A 19,393-nucleotide genomic window follows, 5' to 3' on the forward strand; every position below is an offset into this window, starting at 1 on the left:
CAGTGGCATCTGAGCTAAACTAGTGGTATAAAAGCCTGATTTATGAAGTCAAGGACACTGGAAGACAGGTAGAGCTCTCACTGATCTGACAGAGACATCTTTGAGAAAGAGAGGTGCTCATTCACCAGGAGGGAAATCACTGAAATCCAGAGGCTGTTGGTGTCTCACACCAAGATCATCTTCACTGAACATCAGTGCGAAATCTTTGTCATACAGCTCAGCACATCTGAGAATGAATTGATTATCTAAAATAGGCGGACCTAAAAGCCAAAATAAATTCCTTCCTGGCTCTCCTAGTTTGTGTGATATATTCAATGGGTGTTTGATAAAAGTTTTTAGACACAGCCTCACTGAACACATTTACAGTTCACAGTGGGAAACAGTGCAGCCGCCCTGCAAGGATCTTTCATCAACTACTAATACGTGAGGCTTATGGTAAAATAAAGGTGGTGGGGTTTTTTTGATGGGTATTATGGGGTTTGTTTTATTGGCTTTGGGTTTTTGTTGTTTGTTTTGTTTTCTTTTTTTTCTTTCTTTTGGGGGGGGGGGGGGGGCGGGGGGGTGGAGATGGGGGTTCCCAGTTCTTACGTCAGAACAATCCAGAATCTACACAGTCACAAATTCTCAGCTTCTTCAGTTCACATCAGCCAAGTCTGAGACATCCAGACACTGAACAGCTAATCTTATGATCTAAAGTAGTTACTTGGACTATTGAGAAACTTTTGCATTCCTTCAATGCATAACTTTTTAAGGAAAGAAGGACTTAAAAATGAAATGAAAAAATTCTTCCACTGTTGAGATTAGTTTGAAAGACTGAATCAGGTGGTATCTAGCTCAAGAAATTCTGTGGGCATTGCTGTTTGCCACTACAAAAGCCAAGATCATCAAGGATACCTGATCTTGTCATTGTCAACACATTGTCAGGATACAGTACATCTGTCCTCCCTGTTGTGGTACCTCAGCTTCTAATGAATTTAGCCATCTGATCCTGCAACATCATTCCTCAAAGTAGTGTCTTCTGAATGTGGCATTTCTGGGAATAGCACCAAGATATGACAGCAATCACTCTATGTGTTGTTAATGCCTGTGGCTAGATTTTGTATTTTGGAATACCTTGAGGCATCGTGTAATGTGGATATCGGGCAATTCTTTTGCTGATTTACAAAGTCATAGCGCATCTAAACGTACCATGTCAATTAGTGTTTGATAAACGATGTAGTCTTAAGATGAGAAGGCACCTTTCCTTCCAAAGGATACATTATGAAATACTAGAAGTTGTAAGGGGATACAAAGTCACCTCATACTTAGAAACAATGTACAAACTAGTACTGGTTCTAGTTATATAAATATAGCAAAGCATAAGGTAATATTTTTTTCCTTAAAAGATCACGGAATAGTTTTATAATAGAGGTATTATATTCATATGCTATGCCATTGCCTAGACCAAGCTAAACAAACAAAATGATCATTGGAATTCTCTCTACCTTTTTGAGAAAAAGGCAGTATTTAAAGTTCTAAGCTATGTCTACATGATCCGATTTTTTCAGATCTCTGATTTTAAGCTTAAGTGATCTAATAGGAATTTTTGATTCCTGAATGTTGTTAAAGCATGTTTTGCCTCGAGTGTGCTAGCACCTCAGCCTTAGTAATGCCAAGGGTCCACAATTCGCAGCTCTGTAAACTCTCACCTGAGCCATCGAGGCAGTGTTTTCCAGAGCCTCCATAGAAGTATTTTTCTTTTTCCCTTGACGTTCTCAAACTCTAGGTCCTGTGTTGTTACTCTTACAGTCTTGCAACTGCAAATCCCAGTCGTTTTGTTATGGTAGGCACTCGTGGAAGCAATTACCACTGCAGTGGGAATGGTCCCTCTTTCGCCTGCCCTCCCGCACCATCTTTCCTTGCATTTTGTTTTGCAGACTTTAGTTTATAATAGAGAAAACCAAAATATAGTGCACAGCAAAATAGATAATAATAAATTTTATATTATTGGACAATATTTATTAAGTATTTAAATAATAAGCAACATGCAACATTTGAACCTAAAAATTACCATACTCCAATCAGCATCAATAGCATCAAGAATTGAAACAACCAGTGGGAATTTTCACATGGTCTTCAGTATATAGTGCGAGAGGAGAAGCACGACAAAAAAAAATCATCAACCCTGTCATCTTCATTGTTTCTGTGTGCTGCACCACAGAAAATCCCCAGAGAAAGGTGCTCATCAGGGACTCCCCATCATTGACACTGCTTTTCCTGGACTGCCAGTGGGAAGAGTCTGCCCTTCTCTTTCTTCTCTCCCATTTGATTCCTATTTTTCATGTATTTTCTACCTAAAGTAACATTCCTCATTAGACCACACTAATAAAACTCTGTGTATGTAAGCCTGTTCCAACACCCTTTGTGTAACAATACTTAGAAAATCTGGAATGAGAATTCTTTCCTATGTCTCTAGGCTGCCAGCCCAGGAAAAAAGAAAAGAGCTGAAGTCAATTTACTACCTTCAAAATAGTGGTGGATAGGCCAGAGTGACTTCTGGCATGACTTTAGTTACATCCAGATCAGAGAACCCAGAAGCATTTCCCAGTGTGAGTACTGGAGCCATATCCCAATTCTCTGTTTAGGCAAGGCTCACATTTTCACCTTCTCCTCTCCTTCCCAAAGTGGCCATCTTGTGCTTTTCTGAAGCAGGATTGAGTGGTATTGCAGGTTTGGGGTTTTCTCAGTCTAGATACCTGAAAATCGTATTCCCTTCTACAGAATATAAGCCAAATCAAAACTAAACAAACAAACAAACAAAAAGCTAACAAGAAATTAATTCCTTTGCTTCTTTCTCCACCCCTTCAAAAAAAAATATTCACAGAAGTATATGAAAGACTCTGGAAAGCATGTAACAGTCTAGACAAAGTCTAGAATCTTTATCTTTTTCTAATCTATTCCATTTATTTTTTGTGGAAAAAATGTTTATGTTTTTGCAAATAAAGACAAAATACTGTTCTACAAAAATTGCATTCTTCAGCCAAATTTTTTATCAATATTCTCTAGCAAACTACTTCTGGGTTGAGATATCTCCTTACATAAAATGCAGTGCTTATTTATTCATAGAATATTTGTACTATAAATAATAAATCCTGGTGCATGTCAGAGTAGAAAAAGAAGTTGGTATAAGGTAATAAAGTAGTTTGTAGTGGATTTCTTTTCCTCCTCCATTTAATTTTTTATCCTCCTGTACTTGAAACTTCTACCTTTCTAAACACAAAATCTGAGCACATACTGGAAGTTAGCATGGGTTCGGAATTTAAAACATTTCCACCTGACTCTAAATTCTGATAAAACAAAATCCTCCTGTTTAACAAGAATCATCTAAAGATGACAAATAAATTTAAAGTAGAATTTTAACTCAAAAAATAATTTAAGTCCTAAGCCTATTTGCACATAGTAAAATGTGTGTCATGTTCAAGAATCACATTTTCACCACCTCCTGTCATTCACCTTGTCTTAACTTTTCAGAATCACAGCATCAAGAAGGTTAATGCAGTTACATGAATTTGTGATGGACCATTTCACTCACATTCACTAGGTCAAACATATATAGCTGGCCTGTAAACAATTTACTCCACAGAGAACAAGTTCTTCTTAGCTGAAAAGAGACTCCTGCCAAATTAATACATTAACTGATGAGATGTTAGCTGCAAAAGGAGGAGAAAAATCCTGGAACCCGACTATCTTTTTTTAAGCACTAAATTAATATTTCCAGAGAGCCAAATATTAGGCACAGCGCCACTGAAGACAATGGTATAAGCCAACATAAAAACAACATTATGAGGTCTTGGTGGTGCTTGTAGTCTCTTAGATATACAGCTCACAGCAGGAAAAATGGCTCTTAAAAGTGATGATGTATGCATTATGTCCATTTCTGTGTATAGAGGAAACTTGTTTACTGAGGACATGAAAGGAAGGCTAGTACTCTGCATACTCTGAAGAAAAACTGTTTTCTTCTGGCTGCTTTATACATCACCAAAGGTTTACTATTTTAAAAGATGACATTTTGGGCTAGGCAGAGGTACATCAATTCTATTTTATCCTAAAAAGCGATCAAAGAAAAGACTTGTAACTATTGAGTATAGCTTAAATGTGAGGTAATAGTACAGCAGCTCCTGCACAGACCCTTCATCAACTATTACATTAACATCTTTGAATGATGTATATGAGTAGGATGAAGATATATTTTACTCTAATTTCATTTGTTAAGCCTGCCTTTATGTAATCCCAGGTAAATTTCTCCACAATCTGCATGCACTTCTCTGCAAGACTAATTTCTCCCAGGAACTGCAGGTTAATAGTAAAACTTGCCATGCTGGGAAACATCACCACCCCCATCCCCCAAAAACAAACAAACAAACACCCACACAAACCCAAAATCCCCATGCATTTGAAATGAAACAGAGAAGATGACTTATTATAATTCTTGGGAAAAATTGGATAAAAACAAACAAACAATCCTAAATAGAAATATATTCAGTGATGATACCACTAGATATGGTTTCCTTAAAAAACAATTTAACAAATCCTTTATTTGGGGGGGGGCGGGGGGGGGAGAAGATTATTCAGAAGAAAAGAGACTCAATCGCAAGGTTTACAATCTAGAACCCTACAGAGTGATGATGATACTAAGAATGATATTTTTACCCTGATCCACATAGTGAAATTACCTCTAATATATTGTAGCCCCCCAGACTAAACCAAACTCTGATGTTCAAAAGCATCTCCTCCTCTTCTAAGTCTGCCTTGACTCGTTTCCCACTATTACAAGCTCTCTAGAATACAGTATTTGAACTGCCACTCCTCTTAATACTCTACTATCTATGCTCTAGTATGTCTACTGTCCCTATGTGTCATCCCTATCCTTTTCTTACATTCTCGTATTGTTTCTTTAATGCCCTGTATTTGTTTTGAGATTCTACCCCAACTGCAACTGACTTCTTACCTCATCCCACTCACTATTTTCCATTCATATTCTTTTTCTGTGAAAGCTAATCCTGTTAACCTTCCTTTGAAACTGATAATCTGTCTGCTACTCACTGCCTGTTTACAGTCTCTGACTAGGATGGGCATCTTGAGGCGATGAGAAGGAAATCACCACATCAAGTTAGGGATGATGAATAAGAGGAGGGGTTGGGTCATTTAAGAAGCATCCTCATCTTGCACAGAGGAAAAGTTAAGAACTGGAATATGCAGTATCCTCATGTGAGACATAATTATGCTCGGTGCTTAGTTTTCAGGCATTAAGAGGTAGAAGTGGTGTTACAAGTGCCATCATTGCTGTTAAGAAACCCATAAATTTTCTTCCAAAATGGAACTGGACCATCTCTCCATCATCCTAATTGGCACCTCTGGCTCCAGACAGTATCGTGTCCAAGTTTATGCGGTTTGGTTGCTCTTGAAAAAACAGCTGTAACTGGTTTGAGAAAGCAGTGAAATATCAAGCCTAACCAAATGGCCACCCTGCAGGGGCAAACATAAACTAAAATCTACCACACAAGGATGTTTCTGTGAAGTGTTATGGTCCAGTGATCATTTACTCATATACCAAATGCAAGACTTATTTAGTTTTCTCTTCTTATTTGGCTAATAGCTAAGAGAATTCAACACACCACTGCTATTACAAATGCTCCCATCTCCTGTCCCTTCTACAGCATTGCCAATATAACTTTTATATTGCTAATACAATTTCTATTGCCTAAACAAGAAATCCTTCACAAAAAGGCACTCAAATTCAGCATAACAGAGCTTCTAATGCAAATCACCCAAGAGATAATAGGGTTTTTACTCTAGGTATTGAAGTCATCATAATCATATTGACCAGTAATACACCTGTAGTAAGTCATGAATGGAAGAAAGCACTTCACAGGATCTGGGATGCTAAGAGATTACAAACTTACAGGAAAAGAAAACAAACAAACAAACAAAATTTTCAGGAAAGGCAGAAATAGAGAAAATGGAAGATCCTAACTACATGTTCTAATTTCATTTTTCCAAAGCCAAAAGTCTCAGACACGATAAATTTGGGCAGGACAGCAATTCACTAGAACATCTTATTTCCAAAGCAAACAGGGAAAGGAAAATTCAGACCAACATTTCCAAGGAGATTTATTTGCTGCACTACAGCACAAATGAAGATGGGCCAGCTCTGCTAGTGGGGAACTACTTTTGCTTGTGCTTGCGTGCCACTCCGTGACGGTAACAACTCAATGTAAGATAATGGTACATGCTAACTGCACCATTAATCCACTGAATTTCAGTAACATCTTACCTCTGTACCAGATCAGGGCAGACAAATCAATGCATCATGCCTTTCACAGGCACGTAGCATAAAAATCTTACTGATCTTTCTAATTTACTCTGTCCTTTAAATATAAGTGCCAGCTGGCCTGCATTATCTAATTCTTAAGGCACTGTATCTGAAACATTATCTATATGTAAAGTTTACATCAAACCAATATAAACACTAAACATTTCTCTTCAAAAGCCATAATTCAAACACAGTTCAGCTACAAGATCTGATAAAAAGAAAGACATAACAAATGGAAGATTAAACAAATTAATGTATTTTCTTAATAACTGTTAACCTGTTCAGATTGAAGCAATAAGTCCACCTATGCTGCATTATAACTTGTGCACCTGAACTACAGCAAAGTATCACAATGACCATGAAATTTATATGCTAGCTCTACCCTAAGGAGACCTCCTTCAGCTCCAAGACCAATTTACAGTTATTCCAATTGCTATTATTTAATCTGTCAAAACCAGTGGATCTGCATCATCTGTCCCCCAGTTCACCACCTGAACTTTGGAAACTACACACAGGGAACATTCCTAATTCAGGCAGCGGACCTACTGTTGGCTGTGTTAATACAAATTCCCAGCCACAGGCGCCACAATTCATCTGTCCAGCTGTGGATAATGTGCAGAAAGTTCTACTTCCCCTCAAGCCGTTGTGTTCTGAGAACTTGTCTTTGCTTTCATGTAGACGATGTCAAATGCAGCAGGCAGGCATTATAATAATTACATTAGTGATAGAGATACCTTTGGCTTCAGAGTCTCCAACCAACAAATCAGTGACTATGTACCTGATTGAGAAGCAATACTTTGATTGATGAACGTTGTCTTGAAGTACCGTATGGAACTATGTGCTCTTAAGTTTGGGTGAAGGGAATATTTCATATAGCAATAACTCACAAGCTGCTTCCTCTGGTTGTTGCTGGATTTTTTGTCTTTATTTGCCTGAGACATCCCATGAAATCCAGATACAGTCCTATTACTTTACAAACTTCAGAGAGTTTCAGTAATGGTAGACATACCAAAAATTCACATGGGCTTCACCTCTCTTCCACAATTCCTTTGGAATCCAGGGAAGGATTTTTGCCCTTTTTTATCACAATCACCTCAAATAATCTTGAAATCTATGATCTAAAACCAGTACAACTGAACATCCAGGGAGATGACGTAACAGTATACCAAGCTAGTTCGGAGATAAGGCAAAAACTCTCTCCAGCACAACCCTAGCTAGCGGGATGACTGCATGGGAAGGTGTACAAACTGGATGTGTGCACTCCATCAGTTTGGTTACTAACATACCCAGCTTCTGCTGAAAAGCAAATCCGAGAAACTTCAGGAAGAAATCACAGATAGTACCAAGTCTGTACAACCATTTGTCTTTATAAACACCGTCACCAACAGAACGTGAGTTGAGACTGTACGTGCTCCTACATCACCTAGGATACTTTTCTACTGTGCATAATCATCCAGGCCTGTAACAAGCTCTTCAAGGAAGGGATGGAGATGCGTTATTTTGCAGAGCCTTCTGCCTTCTTTTTTTCATTTTCAAAGGTTTGACAGCAATTTCATTAGCAGAACTTAACAAGAAGTTGGCAGAAAACTTTTAAGCTCTATGACATTGACAGTTCTATGCAAATACTCCATATAATTCTAAATATTACTTATTCATAGGACCTGACCAAAAGCCTTTGAAATTAACAGGAATCTTTACACTGAATCCAACAAGACCTGGTCCCATGACACTAATCTGTCACCGGTCTGCTAATCTCGGTCCTATTACACAAGTCTGTTAATATTAATGGTCTATGCCAAATCCAATAAGAAAACGAATAAAAAATTATTCTAAGTTAGATGGCGTATATAGCTTGTATCTTACATGATCCCATATGAATAATATACTAATTTTGTTTATTTCAAAAGACAGCTCTGAAAATCTTCCACAACACATCAGAAAAGATAGAATCATATCTCAAAACATAAATATGTTCCCTATATAATTTTCAGGTAATTTGCAACACATTCTTTATATACCCAAGTGCTCAAAAGAGGTATTTCATGGATAAGCAACAGCAATTGGTGGAGTAAAGTAGTAGAGAGAAAGGAAAAAAAGTTTTATTTATTTTCAGCAAAATAATTTTCAGATGTATAATTACACTATTGATTTATTTTGAGTAATTCCCGGCTCTCCTTTAATAGCAGAGTTCCGCATAGTGTCTGCAAACAACTTTATTTAACAGATGAGAAACTGGCTAGCACATCCACTTTTCAAGCTTAAATTTTATGGAAGTCTTAAAAATTAAGTCTAAAATCTGGACTACAAGAGTCAGCATGAAACGATAAAGAATTAGACAGAAAGAATCTGAGTCCATTCCAAATTCTTTATTTCAAAATGAGGCTAGCAGCTTTGTCCTTGTTTTATTACATTTGGATGGATAGGAGGTAGGGCTTTTATATAGCAGAATTCAAAAGTATGACATATAATGTAGTATTTGTTTATTGGAATAGAACAAATAGGTTTTTGGAGCTGATACTGCACAGTCTGTTTTGGAATAGAAAAATATCAAACAGAAGAGTTATTGAAGCTTATCCACTTACTTTCCACCAGAGTTCAAAAGAAAAAATAAAAAAATAACCACCGAAACAAAAACCCCAAACCCTATTACAGAAAATATAACTAATTTATTTGAGCCCCCTCCATAGTATTTCTAACCAGTTTTTTGAAAGAAGACTTGTTGCCATTAAACTATTTTTTCACTAGGGTTCAAAACTGACTTGAAAAGATAAAGACCTAAAGAAGTGTGATCACCAACCCGGAGACGTCTGGCAACAATATCACAAGATCACCACATGGTGGCACTGGCCAACATGGCTGGTTGGCCTCCCTTGGAAAGGCCGTTAACTTGACAGCAACGCTACAGAGCACAGTCCCAAGAGTTTGAAAACCTGGTCCTTCCAGGTCTATACCGGGTCTGTAATCGACCCATACAGTACAGCAATAGGCATTTTCAAAATAATCAAGCCATTAGACCACTTCAAGCAACACTTTGGGACAGAAATGCTATTTGTGATGGTCCTCTTCCACTTCTGTCTGTACTAGGCCTCTCCTAAACGACAGCGATTACCTCCACTTGGAGGACAAAGGAAAGGTCTTACCTCTGGACTTATTTGCGGTAAGAAGCAGTAGGCTATCTATTTTTGTCTACTGCATTCAACAGATGCAAACCAGAAAGATACTGCTAGATGGAAGTTTGCTACCATCAAGCCATGCCACTACTATTTCATCTGTCATCTGTTATGGCGAAATATTGAAGTGGCTTAGGCTCAGTGATTTGTGTAACTTAACCTCAAAATTATTTTTTTTATTACTTTAAAAATAAATTCATACACAAGTAAATAAAGTTGAGCTAATTCATTCTATCTATGAAATCCTAACCGCCACTGCAGAATTAGCTATAATTGACTGTTGGCTAATCTAGGAAGAAACCCAAACATTTTATTCTACAGATCTCTTCTATAGTTACATTATTATGAAAGTATTACATTCTATCTAATAAAAGAATCATTCTTTAGTGTGAGTCTGTCTCAATATGTGCAATATTTAAAAATAGTCTCTCTATAAGCAATGAAAAAGAATTCTTTAAAGGAAGTTATTTGAATAACAGTAAATTATGACAGCTATGTTCTGCTCTAGTTTTCAGAGGGAACTGAATCAGTCCACTGTGATACTGTCTCAAATATTTTTTGCTAATAAGAGCGCCATTCATTTTCAAAGCCTACCTCTCTTGAAAGGCTCAGCCTCCCCATCAAGTTGCAAATCTCAGTGAGCACATAAATAACAGAAGAAAGACAAGCATGGAAAATCCTAACCCTCCACTGAAACTAGTCAGTGGCATGCACTTACCGAAATACGCCCTATGACACAAAGTGGTGTGTGGGCTCAGCACAGAAGACAGCCAAAAGAAAGAATCATACATTGTGACATCAGTGACTGCAATTTATTTTTAGATTCTTACAGTACAAATCTGAGCATTCCTAGCTAAGGTTCATTCCAGCAGCCAGGGATCGTTCCAGCATGTGGTCATGCATTTGGTTTGGATTAGCCATGCTACTGGTGAAGCCCCACTGCAGATCTCACGGGAAAAGCCAGCATCCGACAAGGGCTGCTTCTATTCAGACCCTCATGCGAGCTATGCATGCAAGCCATAAAGTAATCCTGTTTCATCTAAAGCTCATTTTTAATGTCAAAACTCATCCCCATTAGTTTACATGGGTTAAAGAGGGACGAGTTTGCCTGTAACATCTCCAGAATAATTTCCTACCGTTTAAATTCAACCACTTTTAACTGTCTATATTTTTCATTTTTCCCTTGTCTACCCTTATTTCCATTTTCAATGTGTGAAAAGTTGATTAGCATTGTGCCTTATCTCATTGCAAATAATTTTCCAAGAGTATTATCAAAAACACCTTGGTTTTACTCCACTAGACAGCACGGTGTTTTTTTCCTTTGGTGTTTGGGGGGGTTTTACTGGTGCTTTTTTTTATTATTATTTTTCCAAATCCAATCTGGGGACTACTAAAACAAATAAAATGAGAAGTAGAGAACTATTAAAAGGTGACAGAGTTGAGTACATAACCCTGTCGGTTGTGAGGATGGAAATGGCTCACAGCATAAATGCTTTACAAACATTGCTGGAGAGCACCCGAGTTGAACTCTGCCAGAGGATAGCTGCAGTCGGACATCAGAGCCTTACATTGATTTGTGCAGCTTGTGTTTATGTTTTGGTTTTATTAGAATATTTTTTTTTAAAGACTCACACGCTAATAATTCAGTGCACATAACTAACCGATCTTACTCATGCAGAAGAGATCCTGAATCTCCGTGACAAGTCTTCAAGTGACAGAATGACTAAATTATATGCCTCTTATAGCATGATGCTTATTCCTGTCCTACCCAGGTGGAGCTGTTCTTTACACTATGTGATTCAGCCATCAAATAGCAGTATGCGTGTTTGAAAGGCCAAGAGGAGGCTGTATTGAGAACCTGTCAAAAACAAATGTGCAAACCTCTATGCAGCAGTCAGTAAATGTTCCTTGAATCACTCTTTTGTTACAAAAAAAGCCAAACAAATCCTTGTTTCTATACGGTATCTTTAATACAAAGCTTCAGTTAAACAGCTTTTCTTTCTGCCTCTTGCCTTCATCTCTACATGACAGGTCTTCAGCTGAAGGATGCCTATTACGATTGACAATTTTATCAAAAGTAAAAATTGTCAGGTGAATGATCTGCCCAGGAACATTGGATCAGCTAAAAAGATAAAGACTTTGTAAGATTAAAAAAATACGTAGGATAGCCCAGCATCTCCAGTAAACCTACCGGTTTTGACACTTGTCCTAATTTAATCCAGTTGGCCTGTTTCATTCACGCTAAGGATTGCTTTTGTTTGCTTGCATTGTGATGTGATGCATTTGAAAGAAATGACAATTCATCACTGACCACTGCACTTTCCTGATGAAGAAAAAAACATCGGGAATTTTTGAATTTAACCGTCTTCATGTTTATGATACAGCACTGCATTTTAAAACAAAACTAGGCAAGTGCTCACTCCCTCCAGAAATGCAGAAGGAAGAATATGTATTTTTCTTGTCTGCATGAATATTTTTCAGTAGAGACCAAAACTAAGGGCCATTAAGTTCAATAAAAAATAATGAAAATAAAAAAAAAGGGGGATTTAAATTAGCTTTGAGTTAGAAATCCTCATGAGGACCAAGGCGTTTGGACACCAAATTGAATTTCAGTTTTAGTACCCTATACAACTTAATAGGTTGCACTTGCACACAGCATACCAACAGTAGTTGCATCTATATGATGTACAGGCATATGAATAGAGGAGAGAGAGAGAGCAATAACAGTTGTATTTATATACATCGCGGTAACAATTTCAAGATTAAAAATATGGGTAGGTCAAAATTAAAACAAATTAAATCATATTATTCTTAGCAAGTTACGTGCCATCGTAGATCTCGTTTTGGGTTACCAGAAACTGCATGGCATGTTTTAATGTTCTCAGTTTTTAATGATTCATTGGAATATGACTTGTAAAACAATGCATGCGACCCCCTACTCAGTAGTATAAGTAAGAAATATTTGAAATGTCCTGCCTTAACGCACCTCTGTAAAGGTGCTACCTATATAGAAGCCTATATCGGTGATATTGGTATCAAACGCGTATTTTGTAAGTAAGAGGAAAATAAAATGCAGGGTTGGTTTGACATATAGAATCAGCCCGCCTTTACAAAGCAAAGTTTTGTTCTTACCTAGGAATTAAAATTAGCGGAAATAATTGCTTCTTTTCTTGGGGTGACAGAAGAACATTTATTTCTTTAGCGCTAACAGAGGATTTATACGTCTAATAATTAATAAATTTAGTTTGCGTCCCATGGGATGTGGCCCATTGCCCTTCCATTTATGAGATATCTTATTTAGCAGTTGGGTTTATGTTTTAGGAGGGGAAAAATATCAGAGGTTTTTGTTTTGGCATAGCTGCTTGAAAGCTTTGTCTCCTGATCACCTACTTCGAAATATACGCATATATGTCCTTAACATTAATAATAATTTAAAACCCAAAATTGGTCTGTAAATTTACAGGCTCTTGCATTCAACACTGATCAAACACGGCTGAAGAGCTCTTTTTCTTTTTTTCTTTTGTATTTTTCCTTCCTGTGGCGGTGGCTTGTTTTTAAATACGAACCCCCTGAACTCGCCCACGCGTGCCCGCCACCCTTACGAGAGGCGAGCGGCACCCCGCGCAGCCCGCAGGCGCTGGGGGGCTGCGCTCAGGCACCGCGTAGCACAGGCTCAGAGGCCGCCGCCGCCGCCGCCGCCGCCGCCGCCCCGGGCCCTGCCGCGCCCCTCAGCCCGCTCCGGCGCGGCGCGCTGCCCGGCCGAGCGCGGAGCGGCTCCCGGGCGCCGGGCTCCGGGCGCCCCCGCCCCCGCCCCCGCGCCGCACGCCCGCCCGCCGCCGCTCCACACCCGCCCCGTACCGGTAAATAAACACCACATAACCTGCCCTTTAAGTCGCCCCGCGCGCCGCGCAGCGCCGGCGGGCGCGGGACGGCCCCGCGGCGGGGCGCGCGGCGCGGCGCGGCTCTGCGGCGCGGCTGGAAGGGCCTGCAGCGCCACCTGGCGGCCGCGCCCCGCCGCTGCCGCGCCCCCCTCCGCCGCCCGCGTGGCTCCCCCCCGCGCCGGGCGCCCAAACCGGCCGAGTTTCCCGGCCGCGCCGCCATCTATTCTTAGCCCCGCTCAAGGCACGACGGCGGGACACCCCTGCCCCGCCCCGCCCCCGCCCCCCGCGCACCCCTCCGCCCCGACCCTGCGCGCCCGCGGAAACGGGGGGCTGGGGGGGGGGGGGTTGAACGGCGGCTGCCGGCGCCCCCGCTTCCCCCCACCAAGCCCCCGCCGCCTGACGGGCGTCCAGCGGGGCCACCGCAGCGGGGCCGTCCCCGCTACCCGGGGCCGTGGGGGGCCGGCGGCGGCCGCTCCCCCGGGGCAGGGGCAAAGCCTCGGAGGCGCCTCACGCCGCCAGCCCCCGCCCCAGCTTTGCGGAGAAGCCGATTTGCATCGAGTTGGGGGCGGGGGGGTGGGGGGGCGGCGGGGGTGGTGTGTGTCTTTTTTTTCCCCTTTCTTGCGCCCCCCCCCGCCGCCCCCCGCCGCCCCGCGCACGCTGGCTCTCCCCAGTGCCAGTCCCCGCTCCATCACGTGCGGAAACCCATGCCCATCACAAAAGCGAGCATTTTACCCGAGCCCAGAGAAGAAAGAAAGAAAGAAAAAGAAGAGAAAGAGAAAGGGGGGGTGGTGGGGGAGAAGAAGAAGGAAAACCCGCCACGGAATAGCTAAAGCCAAAACGGGTGAACCGCTTAATCCGAGAGGAGCCAAGATTTCCTCTGAGCAGCCGCCTCCCTTGCTCTCCCCGCCACCCCGCGTCCCCTTGCGCTTTTCTGTGGTTGTGGTGGTGGCGGGGGAAGCGGTTAACCAAAAACCTACGTGTCGGTTTTGTGTTTCCCCGAAAACCACCGGCGCACGCAGCGCATGAGGTACCGCTCCTGCCCCTCTCCGCGCTTGCACGAAACTGTAGCTTCGCTCCTTCTCTCTCTCCCTGTACTGCAGATATTTTTCCTTCCTCTCCTCCACACTCTTCTGTTTATTTGGCCGTAAGGCAGAGCTACTTTGTAAACATCTCACACAGAAGCCCAGAGCCTTTCCAAATAGCTGATTGCAGCAAAATGCCTCCAAAGAAATGATGGTGCAAGGGGGATGTAGGGGACGAGACCGGAACGGATAAAAAAGAAACAAATTTGCATAAGTATGCATATGTGGCAACGAGATCGCGTGTGATGGTGGAGATGGCAGAAAGAAAGTATCGCTTTATCATGATGGGAAAAGTAACAGCACAGGCGACTGCAGCAAACTGCTCGCCCTTTGCCAGAGTACCAACTGCAACACCTCTCCCTCTCCCCCCCACCCTCGCCGGGAAAAAAAAAAAAAAATAAAAAAAAAAAAAAAGGGGGGGGGAAGCAACAGAAAAAATGAAAATGAACACTAAAACGGCAAATCCAGTACTCCTACCTTAACACTGGAATAGCTGCAGAAGCATAGGGGTCTTTTTTACACAGCCAGATTCTTTCAGGAAATCCTCTCGGACTATCATGCAGCCGGGATTATTCACACACGGTTCCTGCTCTCCTTTTTGGAATCCAACGCGATTCGCTTCTCCAAAGGAATGCAACGGCCACGACGGGGGAAAAAAAATATTAAAAATAACAACAAGAAAGACAACAACACTGGATTTGAAGGAAACTCGTGTTCTCGGTTGTAAGCGACCTACATTCAGGCAGAAAATTCATTGCAATCAGTGCGAGAGAGTTGGGTCTGCGAGTAGGAGCTGTGATTGCCTATGCAGAGAGACCGAGCCGGGGAGAGACTGATCTGCAAGGCAAGGCGAGCTGGGAGAGAGAGGGAGAGGGGGGGAAGAGAGAGCCGGGGGGGGGGGGGGGGGGAAGGGGTCCAGGCTGTACCAGGCGCTCTCCTCCTGCTATTGGACCAAACTGAATGAAATTTCCAAAGCCGGCAGCCAATAGCTCTCCGCAGTCAGCCCCATCACTACAGAAACCGTATCTCCATCCTCAGCCTCCTGCGAGGAGCGTCGCATCCCCGCGCGGAGCGGCGGTGGCAGAGCCTGCCCGGGAGCCTGCGGGGCTGAACAGGTGGGCATCTGGCACACGGAGGAGTAAACGCGTGTGTGTGTGCGTGCGTGTGCGTGTGCCGGGGGATCACACAATTCAGACTGTCGCTCTCCCGGCTCCTTGATCGTACACAGCAAGTGCAGCCTTGGTTAACCCTTTAACGCTGCAGTTTCCACAGTACCAGCCTGTTGTTACCGTATTCACCCATATGCATTTACATGGAGCTGACTGTATAATTGCATACCGACCGCTGAAGCATTTTGTTCCTGTTCCCCTTCCTCCCATATAAAAGCAGCAGACATTTGCTCAGTGCCCAATCATTTTACACAGATTCTTTTTTTTCATAAGCAGACCAGTTATTTAACATTCATATTTTAGTTAGCTAACCACTGTTGTGAAGGTCAAGTGTAAGGGCTGAAGAGGGGGCCCTGTGGTTGTTGCTGAGTACTACAACGCAGGGTCTCTGGTTCACTTCCTGTGTACAATTTCAGACGGTGGGTGCTGTAGCAAATATGTGCTCAGGCCTCCAACAGATACGTCTTGTTTCGCTCCACAGCTTGTTCCATTGATTGATTTAATAGCAACACTTAACGTTACCCAGAGCACGAGACCCTGAACCGAGACCAGGTGAGAACTGGTCGAGTTCTCTGAGAACAAAGCAGAGAACTAAAGAAAGGGGTCTTGAAGATATTTCAGTAATTTGAAACAAATGTCATATTCATGTCTTGATGAGACTTTCTGCCACAAGTCTTGGACTAGACATCATAAGCTGAGTCTTTTGTATTTTCAAAAATGCTGGGGGGGGGGGGGGGGGGGGAAGAAAAATAAATCATCAGCTCTTCTTTTCTAGATGCTTTGTTTCTACCACCACAACAGATCCTCAGAAGAGAGCAAAGAGTGTTTTGTTTTCTCAAATCTGAATTCTGGCTGGACTATCAGGCTTATCAATCACTTCCATGCTCTCTTGTTTCAAGTGGTAAAGGAATATATACTGATTTAAAGATACCATCTAGCAGGCAACAGTAGGCCTGTTGTGTGTCTGTTCTTATATGGTGTTTTGTTACACGGTATGAAGGATACTTCCTTCAGTATGACTTAGGAAGGCATGTTTTCGTTTTGAATGTTGTAAATCTAAGTACAGGTGTAATTCACTGACTTAAAACATTTTAAAGAATGCAATAGCTACATTCAACTGTTAACCTATTTGTCAGTGAAATAATTATTTTCATATTACTTAATTATATGTTTTGTCTTCCTTATTTTAAGTGACTCTAGCAGCAGGTGTTCATGCAAGTGAATTTTACTGCTTTTGTTATTTTAATAACGCACCAAGAATCTGCAACCAATCATATTGCTTGACTGAGCGAACATTTTGACACATTTAGAAAAGATGTCATCTTGCACTGCCATCTGTCCCAAATTTTGCAGGACAGTCTTTCTTTTGATGAGTATGTCATGCATTTTACAAGATAAATTTGGAGGATATTAAAGTATGCACTAGTTAATCTGAATAATGATCTCCCACCTGTGTTGTAATATCAGGAGGCAATTTATTACAGATAACCAAAGGATCATCTGTAATGTTTGCAACTAATGTCTGCAACTAATGTTTGCAACTATGACCCAAATATTCTCCAACATAGCAATAAAGCTAAACTTTCCATAGACTGTATACAAGTATATGATCAAAGGATGTAAGTAAACAGTGTTTGGTCAGAACAGTGGAATGCACTTTTTCCCTCTTACAACTTTTAAAAAGCTAAACATACAATTGCAAGCTGTGACTTATTTGGGAAGATATCTGCAGCAATACGCAGCATATGCAACGCTGCGTATTTATATCAGCAAGCAGGAGTCCAGGAGCAATCATTCAGAGAGAAGAATGCCACTTGCTAAGTAACACCATCACTTTGTACAAGGAGGCGTTGTAGTCTAGTATTAACCCAACTTGACTCTACTTGTAAACAGTGAAACCTAAAGAAATCACAGTACATGACAGTCTGACTGAAAACAGGCCAAACTCTGCTGGGTTCCGTCCCATGCAACCTCTTTTTGTGTCAGTCAAACTGAGGCATGATTCAGTCTCCCATGTCCAATCACTGTAAAATTTCCATCAGTTCATTTCTGAATCGGATATAGCATGTTGCCTACTGATGCTCAAATTAATAGCAAGAACGTATAACTGTTTAACAAAGAAAAGAAAAGAAAAAGTGCCTCGTAAATGTTGTTTGGTTAGCTATTCATTCCAAACAATTCATATTAAAAATGCACACTCGAAGTGGAACAAGTGGGGCTTTCTACAAGTGCATGAACAGCAATTGACTTTTTACCCCTCCCTATTGTCTGCTTCGTCTTCTCACTCAGATATTCGTAATGCCAACAGACTTCCATTCCCCTTTATGCAAGGGTGAACCAGTACAGCCCTAATATACTTCATGCAGCTGGAAGGGGATCTTTCACTAGCTTCATGGTGCAAAAGCCTCACCTTAAATAGAGTGAAACCCACAATGAATTTTCTACTCAGCTCACTGGATGAGCTCACTTGCTGGGTACAAGGGTGATGATACATAGCAGGCATAGTCCTTCATAAGACTTCAAGTAAATTAGAACTGCAGAAGAAATTCATGCCAAACTGCAGAACAGAAAGGAATTAAAAGGAAGTAGAATGAGTCCACCAGGTCCACCAAGTAAACAGGAAAAATCGAGAGATAATTTTGAAATGAGCATGCAGAAAAAGAAGGTTTGGGGGAAACAGTAAATGTTTCCTAGCTGAGTAGCCGCAAAATGCTGTTTACTAAATTTCAAGAAAGAAATTTGTTCCCTATGTGGCTTATCTTCTGATAGCTTGCTGATAAAAGTTGATCTGTAACTATTTTCACATCAAGTTACACAGACTAACAAAAATACCACCCAGAAAAATCACAGTCTTTCATCTACAGTAAAATGAAATGCTCACTGTACTGCTGTTTATGCTGTATGCCAGATAAATCAGAAATATACCGTAGAGTCCCAGCTGCATGGCCAATATGATAATTTCAAAATAGTGTACTCTGAGAACAAATACCAACTAGAGCTTCTCGACAATACAATGTTTGCCATGATACATGTGTGGCTTTTTAGTTGCATCCTAATTGCATTCTCCTTATCATCTTTCTTCTACAACTTTTAGTGTTATTTTCTCCTTTTGAGAAAGGTCCAAACCCAAAATATTGTAGATGTAGACAATAGTCTAGAAAGATCACTTCACCCATTTAGGTCTTTTTTAGAGAGCAAAACACAGGAATCTGTAGCTATACAACTCCTGAGATGCAACCTGAATCTTCATGATGGGGATACGGACATTGACTTTAACGGAGCCAGTATTTTAATCCTGGAAAAGTGGAAGCAGTTCCTGGGGTCTGGACTTCCTTGTGTAAAGTCAAAGCTCAAAAAGGCTGTTGTAATTATTTACAGAGATTTTTCATATAATTTAGGCAAAGTGCTTCATCAGGTTTTTTTTTTGTTGGGTTTGGGTAGGGGTTGTGTTTTTTTTTTTCTTTTCATAAAGCCATCTAGCTACTGTTGAATTAATGTATGCCAGTTTTTCCCTTAAAAAAAAAAAAGGTAAATATTTCATAATGCAAATTCTACAACATCTGTGTAAATTTTACCAGTACATAATTACTCTCCCTGTCAAAATCACGTTCATGACTTGTAGTCTCACAAAACTGACCTTCATTTTGGCTCTGTCTATTAAATTAAAGAGCCTTTTAGCATTAACTTCTTTTCTCAACTTACATACTTTACAGATCACGATTAGTCAACCCTCTAACCT

General features: G+C 41.0%; 1 protein-coding gene across 3 annotated transcripts in view; it reads right to left on the reverse strand.

Moving 5' to 3' along the window:
* Positions 1-15,321, reverse strand: part of NLGN4X (neuroligin 4 X-linked) — a 189,068-nt gene extending 173,747 nt beyond the window's left edge. For all 3 annotated transcript variants that reach the window (XM_075094918.1, XM_075094925.1, XM_075094909.1), the window contains exon 1: positions 14,963-15,321. The gene's annotated coding sequence lies outside the window, so the exon portion shown is untranslated. The remainder of the gene's footprint in view (positions 1-14,962) is intronic.
* Positions 15,322-19,393: the final 4,072 nt, after the last annotated feature.

Source organism: Phalacrocorax aristotelis, chromosome 1 (genome assembly GCF_949628215.1).
Source record: "Phalacrocorax aristotelis chromosome 1, bGulAri2.1, whole genome shotgun sequence".
Classification (NCBI taxonomy): Eukaryota; Metazoa; Chordata; class Aves; order Suliformes; family Phalacrocoracidae; genus Phalacrocorax; species Phalacrocorax aristotelis.